The following is a 12,935-nucleotide window of genomic DNA, read 5'->3' on the forward strand; positions in this document are numbered from 1 at the left end:
TTTATTCCTCTGATCAAGAACAAATTTCCTGTGTTATTTACAAGGTAGTTTCACAGTGGAATTTCCTGGCTTTTGCAGTTCAACATTTGCTGCCTAAGAACACTGCTTTCCCAATCTTTGCTCCTCACCGAAAAGAGCTTCATTGTTAACGACCTGGATGTCGGGTTTATACCAAAGGAAACCAAGAGGAACAGCGAGGCAAAAGATCTGATGTCTGTACATCCAGCTCTCTGTGGACACACTGCTGAGGACACAGAATGAATTAAAACTCCAACAGCAACTCCAAACTCAAGACATCCACCAAGTCCATAACCACCACCAGAAGTTAATTTGACTACAGGAAGTGTCTATGTCTCTTCTTCTTATTATTTTTCTTCTTCTTCTATGCTATCGGTCATGGAATCTTCTTTTGTTGAAGGCTTACGTAATATCATATTTATCCTTTTACCTTTTACACACAGAGTGAGCATCAAACATCATCATTCTCTGTGGCTTGTTTGAGCAACCAGAGGCTGACGCAGGACTCACAAGACGCCCCAACCAGTGATTGGTTAAATGGTTAAATGAGAACCAAGGGCTCATTCATATGTTGAATGTAGAATAAACAAACCTGTTTCTGGAAGAGTCAGTGCAAGATGAGATTTATTTTTCACAACCTTTGTTCAGATGAAATGTCCTCACTTCAGAGGGAGGAATGTAAGGTAAGATTTATTTTGTAGATTACCTGTATTTTTGTGTAGCTTATTGACAGGACTGGGATAATTTAATTAATGGTAACAATTTTTATTCTGTTTCTTAATTTAGAACAGAGACTACAAAAGATGGTGTACCTTATCCATGATGTGCTTTTTCTTCACCTAGGGCTCAAAAATAATTTCATTCAGTAACAGTAAAGTTTATAGTTAATGACAAGACTAATTGGCTTTACATCAGTATTGTGGCAAGACCTGCACCATTAAGCAAATCTGCAGTAATCAAAGCACAAATCAGGGGATGGATATGATTACATTTCCAAATTACTGATTATCCCTTGGAGTACAGTAAAATTAATTACCATGAAACATGAAAGATTTGGCACAGTTGTCATCGTGCAATAAGGACGCAGTGAGAGAGGCTACCAAAAGATCAATGACTACTCTAAAGGAGTTACAGGTTCTGTAAGACTGGAGGAAGTGTTTTATCCAACATCTGAGTGCTTCACCAATCACAGTTCTGTGGGAGAGTGGCAAGAAGTATAAAAGTTGTATAAAAGTTCACCAGGAGTTTGCTGGAAGGCAAGGGGAGATCTAGTTATGATCAAGTCAGACTTTTTGGCCATCAAACTAAATATTGCCTTGAGCCAAATGCTGAAAATCTTTAAAAGTGCACCATGTTCTCTGCAGCAGGTCCTCGGAGGTTTGGTAAGGATGAATGAATGCAGCAAAATACAGAGATGTCCTGTCAGAAAACCAAAAGCAGTCGGCAACACATCTGGGAATCGGAGGACGATTTGTTTTCCAACAGGAAACAACCAAAAACAACCAAAAGCTACACAGAAATCACTTGAGAATGACAAAGGTCCTGTGTGGCCGAGTCAGAGTCCTGAAGTCAACTCAACTAAGAATTTGTGGCTCGGCTTGAAAAAAGCTCTTCAGCCCCTCACAAAATCCTTGAAACCTGACTGAGCCAAAGCAGTTTTTCAGAGAATAGGGAAGAGTTCCAGTTTCCAGAAGCCCAAAGGCTTATCTGATAAAGGCCTATCGACACAAAGTCAAGGCTGTAATTGCAAGATTGCAAAAACCACTGACAGTACATTTCTATTGTTGTGGGAAAAAAGGCTGATGTGTAGAAAGTTGTCTGCAGTTTGACATGAAATGATATTTTTCTGTTGATAGTAGATAGTTTGTGATTTAATGTTGTAAGACAATAAAGCGTTAAAACTTTCAAGGTGGTGAATACATTTAATAGGCACAATTTTATTGCACATAGCTTGGAGACAGCAGGCTGCTAAAGTGTCTTGTTGGCTGCATTACCTGATTATTTTCAGTTAGTTTGACATTAAGTGCATTCTTTCTTTTTTTTTCCACTTGGGGGTAAAAACAGCTGACAGACAGCTCTTATATACCTTTTAAAGTTCTCAGAGTTTCAAAGTTCTTTCAAAGAGTTAGCAAACTCCATATTTACACATCCAACAGGCACAGAACAACAGTAGCATTCATTCCGAATCACGTTTCTGGCCACCTCATGAATGTAAGTCCAATATGTGCTCTCCTTTTTACTGTGTTTGGGTCTTTACTGCCTCTGGAGAGAAATATTTGGGTTATTAGCTGCTATATGCTCGATAAAGCTCACCATGCTATTCACAAAACTTTTGCCACTCTGTTGTTCGGTGCCGAGCATGTGTACAGTATCATGAAGTTTATTCAAGCATTTCTTTTCTGAGACTAGCTGCTGGAAACAGGGTTGATGAGCCATCCAAAACAAATGTGTTGTAAAACCAAAGTAGTGAACTGCAGAGTTAGGGGACGTTTCTCTGTGAGATTTCCTAGACTGTTTTCAACATTTTCCTCAGCCAGTAATTAGTAACACTTTATGGTTTGTAGATTCTTGGTCTATATCAGCTGGGGAGGCTGTGATTCAGAAGGTTTAGTGCAGGGTTCGCTCTAAGATTTCGGTCACCCTAAACAAAGTTTAGTTAAAACACAGCCACTGCAACCACACACACTGCTCATATTGAAGGAGGATGTAGAAGGTTGTGGTACCTCTGTTAAGACGTCTGAAGCTGCAGTCACACCAGAGGAGTGAGTAGATGCCCCTGAAGTCTCTGAAGATGTTTCCTCAACAGCAGCATGTCAGCTGATGAGTTAGAAGGTCCTAAAGAAGAAGAGAAGACTAGAAAGGCGCTATGTAAGTACAGTCCATTTACCATTTTCCATTCCCTGCAAAGAATAACAATCATTGTCTAGTATGGCTGCAATCAGCTCCAGTGTCTGGGGTAAAGTGGGTGGGTAAAGAATCATACTATTAGTCTAGACCCAGCATGTGCTAATGTACCAGTCACCTGCTTGATTGATTTACTGACCTTTTAGAAATTACTTCAGTGCTTCATTGAATAATTGACCTGGTTCGATGAACGTTAGACCATTCAGTTGGTTAGTAAGCTGAATAGTAGACGCGTCTGGGTTCAAAGTGCTCAGACAGAGATTCTTATTGAATATGTTGATAAGGACTGCAGCCAGTGTACCTGTGTTTTATTGTGAATTCTAACAGGACTTCTCCTTTGTGAAAAAAAGCCAGCGTCTCAGCTGCAGTGTGATGACTGCTGTTTTTAATCACACCTTTCAAAATGTCACTGCATGACTTATCCAAGAGCCATTTTCTACACTTTTCTATCAGACTCTCACAATAGTAGCCTAATTCCTCTTGTATTTGCCTCCCTGACAATTTATTACCTTTGTATTAGACCACCCACATTCACCAGCCGTTCATGTGTTAATAGCTGAATTTCAAACCACAGGTCTTACAATCAGGACAGAAAAGTTTTGTTCTCTTGGCAGTTGTGAGAGATTTGTGGTGGATGTGCAACAGGTGACATTTATTTGGCTAAACCATGAAACACTTCATGATTACAATGGTTTGTGGAGGATAAAATGTCAGGGTTAGCACTTTGGAGAACACAAGTGTGAAACGTTATGAGAGAATGAGAGTCTTTGCCTTTTTTTCCCCAATGAAACTATGAAACAAATGTTCTATAAATCCCCTGAATGAATGGAACGAGTGGTTTTGGATTCAAACAGGCTTTTGTATGTATTTTGACTCCTGTATCAAATAATGGAGATACACACACAAACAAAGGCTCGTCAGTCATACAGTCTCACAGCTTGAAGCTTCTTCATGATAATACATTTGGACAAAAACCAGAACAATATTTGTCTGTGAGTTTTAACCAGAATCAGGTTCACTGCCAAGAACTCAAAATGAATTTGCCTTTATATTTTGGTGCATAATAATAAGCACTGTAGGAGAAAAAGAAAGAAAAAAGAAAAGAAAGCATGCCATCACACTTCTAACAATTTTGAACTGCATAATGCACCATTAAACAGAGTCAATGTCAGTCACTTAACATTGCTTTCCTCTGCTGTGCATTTATTCGATGTTACAGATTAGAGGATGGCATCTCTGCTCTCCACTCTGATTTCTTGCTTTACACAGTAGTGAGTGTTACATTAAAATAGTTTTTTGTCAGCAGTGGAGCTCATTAACAGGACACTGTTAAATTCCAGGTAGGACTCTGTGTCAGACATGGTTCATCCTGATGTTTAAGTGTTGAAACACAGGTCACATTTTGAGGAAATGCAGATTTAATAGCTAAATCCATTTTACTAAGGTGAGTCCAAAGAAAGCTGCATGTGCTCTTCATGAATTGACTTGATTTGACTGATTTAATGGCATACATAATGTACATGTAGCTACATTACGGCACTGTTCTAAAGAGCACTTCAGTTTCCATTTAGTACCATTTACTGACCAGTTTTACTAGTATGTAGGATCCATGCTCTAAACATGACATTTATTATCCACATTCTTCTTCCTTCTCAATACTCTAAACTCTTCATGTAACACTGCTATTGTAGAAAGCGACATCCAACTTTGAAGCAATTGTTGTAAGTCCTTTTTGCTCCATGCTCCAATAACCGTTAAAGCTAGTGGTGCGGGACTGTTTTTGTTAAACCCTGCACTTTATGTTTGTTAAAATAAGAATTCATTGTTTTACTCTGTGATCAACATGCGTATGTACCTGTCTGAAAAATCCATAATGAAATAAAAAAAAGCTAGCACGTAGCATATCCGAAGTGCTAGAAAAGTGATGGAAAATTGCTTATATTTAGTCTAGACAGGCTGCTATAAAATAAATAGGCTATATACAGTATATATACTATTGACTTTATTATGTCTCCCCCTCTTGTGAAGCCAAACAAAAGCTCTTACAAACACATATGGATTCTTCACACCAGCCAAAGACCATAATTAGTGTAATTAAAGTTTAATGGACATGGCTTTCTTGGAGGCGCAGGTGCTCAAAAGACATGTTCTTCCTTTTTAGTGTGAAATCTAATCAAACCCCAATGACTGAACAAAAATGAAAATGTTAGAAATACAAAATATGACTTGGTGAACGCGCACTTTGTCCTCGTGGTTGGGTTGACGGAGTTCTGCAGCCTCAACAAGTGCCTGTCAATAGCAACCAATATGGAAGAATTATCCTGTCTTTATTCAAGAGTGTAGATTTTCAGTTTGAGAACATGATTCCTCCTTCTTGTGCTCAGATTTATTTTATTCTCCTCGTGCTCACGTTTTGTGCTCGCACTCAGATTTCTGCTGCTTTCTTTCTAAATGTGTGCTGGAACTCAAAAATCACATGCTTGTGCTCACATTTCTTCTTCTTGGACACAAACATTTTGCTTGCACTCAAATATGTCCTGTGTGCCAGATCTAAAGTCTACGCACTCAGATCTAAAGTCTACACTCTCAAATCTAAAGTCTGCACGTTCAGATCTAAAGTCTGCGCTCTCAAATCTAAAGTCTACGCGCTCAGATCTGAAGTCTACGTGCTCAAATCTAAAGTCTACGCGTTCAGATCTAATGTGCTCACACTCAAAACAGCACGTCCTCTCAGGTTGAGGCGTCTGTTCAGACTAAAGGATGTCCCTCCCTGCTCTTAAAATAGTGTCTTTCACCAGCCAATAGGGAGACAGCCAGAGTGTGGATCAATCTTGGGTGTGTTCCTTCGCCCTTTTTGAGCGCTCTGTAGGGCCGGGTATATGGTCTGTTTGTAAAACTGCTTCTCTCTTAAAATACACCAATTTACCCTATTAGCCAGCTGTTTGAAACGTCACCTATTTAAGACCCCAGCTTATTTATGTATAATTAATCCTAAATAATCCTAAAAAGAGTTATCGTAGTTTAGATTTTTTCTTATTTTATATTAGCATGATATACTTTATATACTCTAAATACTCTTAGCAGCATAGCAGAGTTATGATAGTCAAATGGTTAAGTACATTGCTACTGTATCTATTGCATTTTGAACCATGGGACGTCGGTTCACATCCCGACCGCCGCACTCTCGCTGCATGTCATATAATGATTTCTCTCAAACTAACAATGTACGCTCCGAAATAAAGAGAGGACAATTCTTCCATAAACCAGCCTATCTATAGTGTTTAGGAGTCCATTGATTTCTATCGAAGCTATGTGGACTGCAAAGTTTTCTTCAGTTACCTAAATTTGTTCACCACATCATTCGTCTTGCATTTGAGCACATTTGCTTGATATATTCCTTCAAGTTGCATCTGCATTGTCTAACATTTTACATTTAGCTCACACTTTGAATTTGGTTCATTTGATTAAATGTATTTGCTTCAATCTACTTACTCTATTTGTGTCATTTCTTTTCACTTCACATTCGCCTATTTTCATTCAGCACTATTCTTGTCCAAATTTTGTCCAGTACATATGCCACATGTCTAAACGATGATATATTGAGATTAATCAGAATTCGTGGTGTGCTGCCTGTTCTTTCTGTGCTCCATATGATCGAGTCTAAAACTATCTTTTTGTGACAGCTGTGGACAAAAAAAAAAGAACAAGGGAGGGGAAAGAGCTGAATTTCTGGGTGAATGAACAGACAGCAGCCACCTTTCCTCTCCTATATCACACAACACAAGAGTCTAGTCTATGTGGAGTTTAGTCCCAGAGGGATGCATTATAGGGCAGCAGGCCTGAGACCTATTTGTGAGCAACCTTGAATGCAGGGCTGGGGGGAACGGCAATCTGATTGGCCACCCCGTGTGCCCCCCCAATGGTCACTGACTCATGGTAATGTCAATCATTGTGTAAAGCTCTTTACCAACACTGCATGTTAAAACAGAAGCAAAGCTGAAACTTTGTGTGACTAGACTGTGTTAAGAACTCATGAAGGCTTTTATTTTGGAAAAAAGACAAAGGAAGTGGCTCTGCAGCTCCGCTGCAACTTCACCAGTCAAGGACTGTTTTGTAACGTGACCGAGTTAAGGTAAGAACATAACACTACAGGTTCTTTAAGACTGTCACAACAATGTTTTGCCAACTTCTGTTCCAATTGGGCCTAATTTGGTTCAATTTGCATGAGAAAGTGATCTTAAACACTGCAGGTGTGTTTTACTTTATTGAGCTCTCCATCCGGATAAACGGAAACATCTCTCCACTATTTCAGTAACATTAGTATCTGTCGTGTGTTTTGCATTTTGCAACATGAATTAACATCAGAGTATCACCATTGTTGTGACTGTGCTGTTGGTACAGTACAAAGAACATGTTGCTTTCATTGTGTTTGTGGACATGTTTTCAATGTATACTACAGTATGAAATAAAGGCAGGGAGATATCTCCAATGTCTTCACTAAGAAGAAAATGATCAGGGTGAGTGCCAGGCAACTAACACAGACTAAAATATCCAGGGCCAGACCAGCACTCATGGACCTCCAGGTGAAAATGCAGGTATCAGGGAAAAACTTTACAACGTGTAATGTGGTGTTCTGCATTTTACAGTTATCCTATTTTGCTGCTGTCTTAGCAGAGTGCTTCCTGTTTGATCCAGTCTATGAGTGACTGTGAGGGCTGCTACAGTCATCTATGTCTGGGCCTCTCTGATTACTGTACAAAAGCACAACTTTACAACTTTATTCAGTGATTTTAATGAAACTGGATCAGATTTTATACACAATATATTTGCTGCTTTTCCCTCTGATGTCCTCTAGCTGCTCAGCTTCAACTCTGAGATTTACAGAGTATCCTAATGGACAAATAGCTTTAGCCTAAAGACTTGATCAAGTATCTAATTACCCTACACTACCAAAGTAATTTACGGACTTTCCTGATGGAAAGATTGCTATTTAGCCAACCACTAACTGAGGTTAGCTCAGTCAGCCGCGTAGCTAACAGGACTGACATGATGCCAGGAACCAAACCTGGGAAGAAAACCTTGAAAACTTGTTTAGGAGGTTGTGTTCGATCCTGGGTCTGGCCCTGATCGCTGGTTCAGCTTATAGTGCTAGTTGCAATGCAACACAATTGGCTACTGTAAACACAATTAATATCCACAACAAGTCCACCTCAAAGCATGGAAGAGTAGGAAGTAAATACTGGACAACATAAATGCTTGAAAACAAACGGGTCAAACTCATGCTCACGTCATGGTTACACTTCAGAACTGCTGGTTCACAGGCTGATCATGGAGAACAATCCAGCCCGCTGTCTTCATACAGAGAGGACTGTATTTTTACGGGAAAACTAAATAAGATTAGTCCTGTGTAAAACTGTTTTTTTAATAATCAGGACATACAGAGAATTTTCCTCATACTGTATCCCGGGTGCAAACAGCATTACACATGAAATATAAAATATAAAAATGTCTGTTGTGTTCTGTTTAATGTTTAACTAACCTTTTTTTTTTTTTTTTACCCCTCTCCTTTCCTTATCCCTCTCCCTCGCTGCTCTTTCCGCCTCAGTGACCACTCGCTCCTGTTTACCTTCATAAATGATTAATGATTGTTCACGAAAGCCCCTGAAAAAAAACAAAAAAAAAAACAACTGCTAATACATGTCATGTTTGACTCGTATCATTTGAACCGCATGAATGATTCATCAGTGGAACGCTTAATGCTCGTTGGGGTATGTGAACAGAAAAGTGATCTTCAGTCTGTTAACTTACTCCACCATGAGCTCCAGGTTACATTTCACGTGTTGTATGAAATGTCAGTGGTTTGAATGAATGTCTGTGTGCGTATTCTTGTGTCTGTGAGTGAATTCCTCGCCTGGTGGACATAAATGCAGCATCCCTGCAGCATCCTCGGGGCTAGAATTCTTTGTCACATGAAATGTGTTTATTTTTGTTTTTTCCTTTTCCATGCACACAGTGTCAAAATGTCAGGATTTGGGATGCATGTCATGTGATGGGGGTTTTTTGTTTGCATTTCATCCCCCTTCTTTCTCCCTGCAGTTCATGTTTATGTGTCTTTATTTGATAGTGCCAATATTCCCAGTTTGATGAAGGGATCTGTCATGAATAATTAATGAAGGTATCTAGTTGCCATAGCCCAATGCACTTTGAGTCATAGCTAATGGCAACAGAATAAGAAGGAGAAAACTTTAAATTCAGATGAGAGAAATTAGCTTTTGATTATGAAATAAGTCCGTATACAAAAATGAGTAGTTCAGTAGTTCCACCTCCTCTGAAGCGTTTCATCTGTTCTCCAATGCAGATGCAAGAATCACTTATTTATGTGCTAGTTCCTACTTTAAGTTATTAAGAGAGCTCATTTTTGTTTTGTTTTTATTCAATGAAATGTTATTTTTTGTCTGTTGTATTAATTATTTTAAAATTAATATCAAATGCCTTGGTTTGAACACAAGGTGGGAAGGGGGAAGCCACCCACACTCTGAGGAATTTGTCATAATAAAATCTGATAAAATGTTTTTTTTTTTGTTGTTGTTATTGCTCTGTAAAAACTGACATTGAACCTTGTTAGTTGAGCTGAATCTAAGATGTCTGTCTTCTCTCCGGACTTTAGATTTCAAAACCTGTGCACCTCCGTCTTAATAACAAACCAACCAAAGTCAGAGTTTGGTGTTACTTTCTATCATTCAATGTGTTTGGGATAGTTGGCATCAGCACATTACACTGTCAAAAGAAAATGTTGGCATTCAGCACATTACACCAAAATGATTGGCTTAACATAGTTATAACACATCAGTGTTATAACTAATGAAGACATTTTGCATGAAATACAAAAAAAACAAAACAAAAAAAAACAATAAAAACAACTTTCAATTTAAGTTCAGACAACTTTGGAGTTATACACACAACTTCTTCCAGTAATGCTTATTTTTTCCCCTTCCCTCTTGCACTACTGCCCAATTATTACACTTCACTAAATATCCTGTTTTAATTATGTAATAATTCATTGCTGTACGATTGATGGATTTGCCCTCTTTGGTACTTGATTTGGACTTAACAGCTCAGTCATAGAGTATGAAGTGTGGAGGTTATAGAGCTTCCGACAGTCTGTTCATTTGCAGCAACAGATGAAAAAAGACAACTCGACCCCCTTTGAATATTGCCAGGAAAATGCAAAACCCGGTGTGCAGGAGCTTGACAATATGTTGAAATAACATTTACAAAAAGTAATGTGCAAGGGGAGTCAGTGCTAATGATAGCAAGCTAGGCTAATTGGCTTTCAGAAACTTTGTATGAAACGTTACCCCATAAAACAAGTGAATCAAAGTGGAGTATCGAGTACATTACATTACATTACATTACATTACATTACATTTAGCAGACGCTTTTATCCAAAGCGACTTACAGAGGAGGACATAAGCTGAGAAAGGTGTAAAGGACACAGAGTAGTTGTTAGTTTTGTTAGTTTTGTTAGGCAGGGAAGCATTCTGGAAACAGAAAGGTTTTTACAAGTTTTTTAAAGGTAGAAAGGGATGTTGCTGTTCTAGTAGCCGTTGGTCATTCCACCATTTGGGGACGACCACAGAGAAGAGTTTAGAGTGACCTCGCTTTGCGAGAGGCGAGGGTACAACTAGACGGTTTGTATGAGCGGAGCGTAACGCCCTGGTCGGGACGTGAGCCTTTAGTAAGACGCTGAGATAGGCAGGGGCAGATCCTGAGATGGTTTTGTAGGCTAGCGTCAGAGCTTTGTGTTTAATTCTGGCAGCTACAGGCAGCCAGTGCAGGTCGAGTATTGAAGAATTATTTTGTATTGATCATAGAATATACAGTATGATCTTCAGTCAGCACTATATCTCAGGAACACCAGCTCTCTGATATCAGTCAGTCGCTATCATGGGAAATGCATACCTAGAGACGTAAAGCTCAGATTTCTATTCTACAAGTGTCCAAAGCTGCTTTAAGCTTTAAGTCCACTGTTACACGTCATTTGTTTGGTATTTGTAGGCTATAGTACAGTACAATTTTAAATATGTTCTCAGCTCATTGAGTTCTTTATGAGTTTAAAAGAAAATCAAGAATCAATGTTCATCTCGTTGTCTCGACTCAACTTCTACCGGCTTCTTAATCACAGCTCCTAATCACCTGATAATGTGAAATTAATGAACCTCAGCAAACTATGTGTGGGTATAGTTATCATGTGCATTTGTGCCTGTGTCTGTTATGTTCTATTTCGCCTAATCTCCTGGTAATATTAAAATACTGAACCTTTGAAAGCAGCAGCACTGCTCTGTAATGTGTGTGTGTGCGTAGATACATCTATATGGGTGTGAGTGTAAATACAGCAGTAATTTCCTGGGTCTGTGTCAGAAGGTTAATGATGCATGGAGTCATTAATCAAAGCACAATGAGGTGCTGTTGCAACAAGACTTGACAGTTATGTATGGCATGTGTGTGTAGGTGTGTATTTTCATCCAATTAAAGACAATACCTTGTACAGTAGGACTTCAGTGTGTCATTCTGTGCTCATTGTTGTTTTTGAAGTGGATTGGTGGAGATGTAGCAGTTCCCTCTCTTTGGAACGGCTGAAGTTCCCTTGAGCAATGCGCCTAACAAGGGCGATCACTCCTAACATCCCTACCAAACAACTGCATGTGTAAAACAACAATATTGTGAAAAAATGAATTTCCTCCAAGGGGAGTAATTCCTCTTCCTCAGTTAACTGTCCACAAGACCGACTTCATGCAGGATCTGTGGACCTCCTTGCTCTGACTGAGACTTGGATGACGCTAGAGAACCCTTCCACCCCTGCAGCCCTATCTTCAGCCTACTCCTTCACTCACAGACCCGCAGGCAAATTTTTCTCTTTTTCCATCTTCTCCACCCTCTCACCTGCTGACACCACCTCTTCATCCCCTACTCTAGCTTCCTTTTCACACATCTCCCCTAATGAGGTACTAACCATGGTTACCTCTCACCGCCCACCCATCTGCCCCCTTGATCCTATCAACTCTCAGCTTCTTCAGCCTGGTGCTCCTGAGCTCCTTCCTTTCTTCACCCATCTAAGTGTGTCCAGTAGAGGAACAACTGGTTGCTGTCATCACACACACAGCTGGTGTGCAGCTTTAAAGAAACCAACACTCATCCTATCTGATGTAAAGAATTACAGACCTGTCTCCTTCTATTTCTTTCTAAAATGCCTTTCGAGGATGGCCACTCAATTGAATTAAGATCATCGCCAGATCCTTCTCTCTATCCTCCAAGAACTGGCAGTATAGGGTATTCTAATGGGGTGCAGATGACATTCAGCAAATTCTCTCTGAAAAACCATGATATTGGGTTTGAATTGGTTATGCTCTGACATTTATTATGAAATTAGTTGTGTATTCCTGTCATGAACGGAAATATTCTTACACCCCTACAGACCTGAATTCAAGTTTCTCTCTCAAACTAAGATTAGTTTCCTTGCCTTGTTATATCACCGTAGAACTCTTGCTTGATCGAAATAATTGCTGTGAAAATATTCTGTAAAATTACTGTTTTTGTAAAAGAAGCCTGGTCTGGTGGCTTTAAAGAGACCATAGAAACCAGTTTCAGTTCCTCGTCAGAAAGAAACTGACTGACTGACTGCAAAGTAGAGCGGTGACTGGTGGTGGCTAAAATACGTTTTGCCGTTCCCCATCCACAGCAGTACATTAGCTCACAAGGGGGCTGTCAATCAACACATGATCTGCCCACACAGTCTTGAGAAATGGTCTGAACACCAAACAGAGCTGTTCTTAAACCAGGTTTTGTAATTATAAGGCTTTATTTTCTCTCAAATGTTGTGGATGCTTGATGAGATTACTGCCATTTGCAACGTGCATTTTTATGATTTCAAGACACATTTACAAGGCTTCAAGATTTACAGAGGAGGTCGGGCCATTAGCTTTATGAAGGCTCAAATGTGCAGTATACAGAAG

The sequence above is a fragment of the Larimichthys crocea genome, chromosome I (assembly GCF_000972845.2).
Source record: "Larimichthys crocea isolate SSNF chromosome I, L_crocea_2.0, whole genome shotgun sequence".
NCBI lineage: Eukaryota > Metazoa > Chordata > Actinopteri > Sciaenidae > Larimichthys > Larimichthys crocea.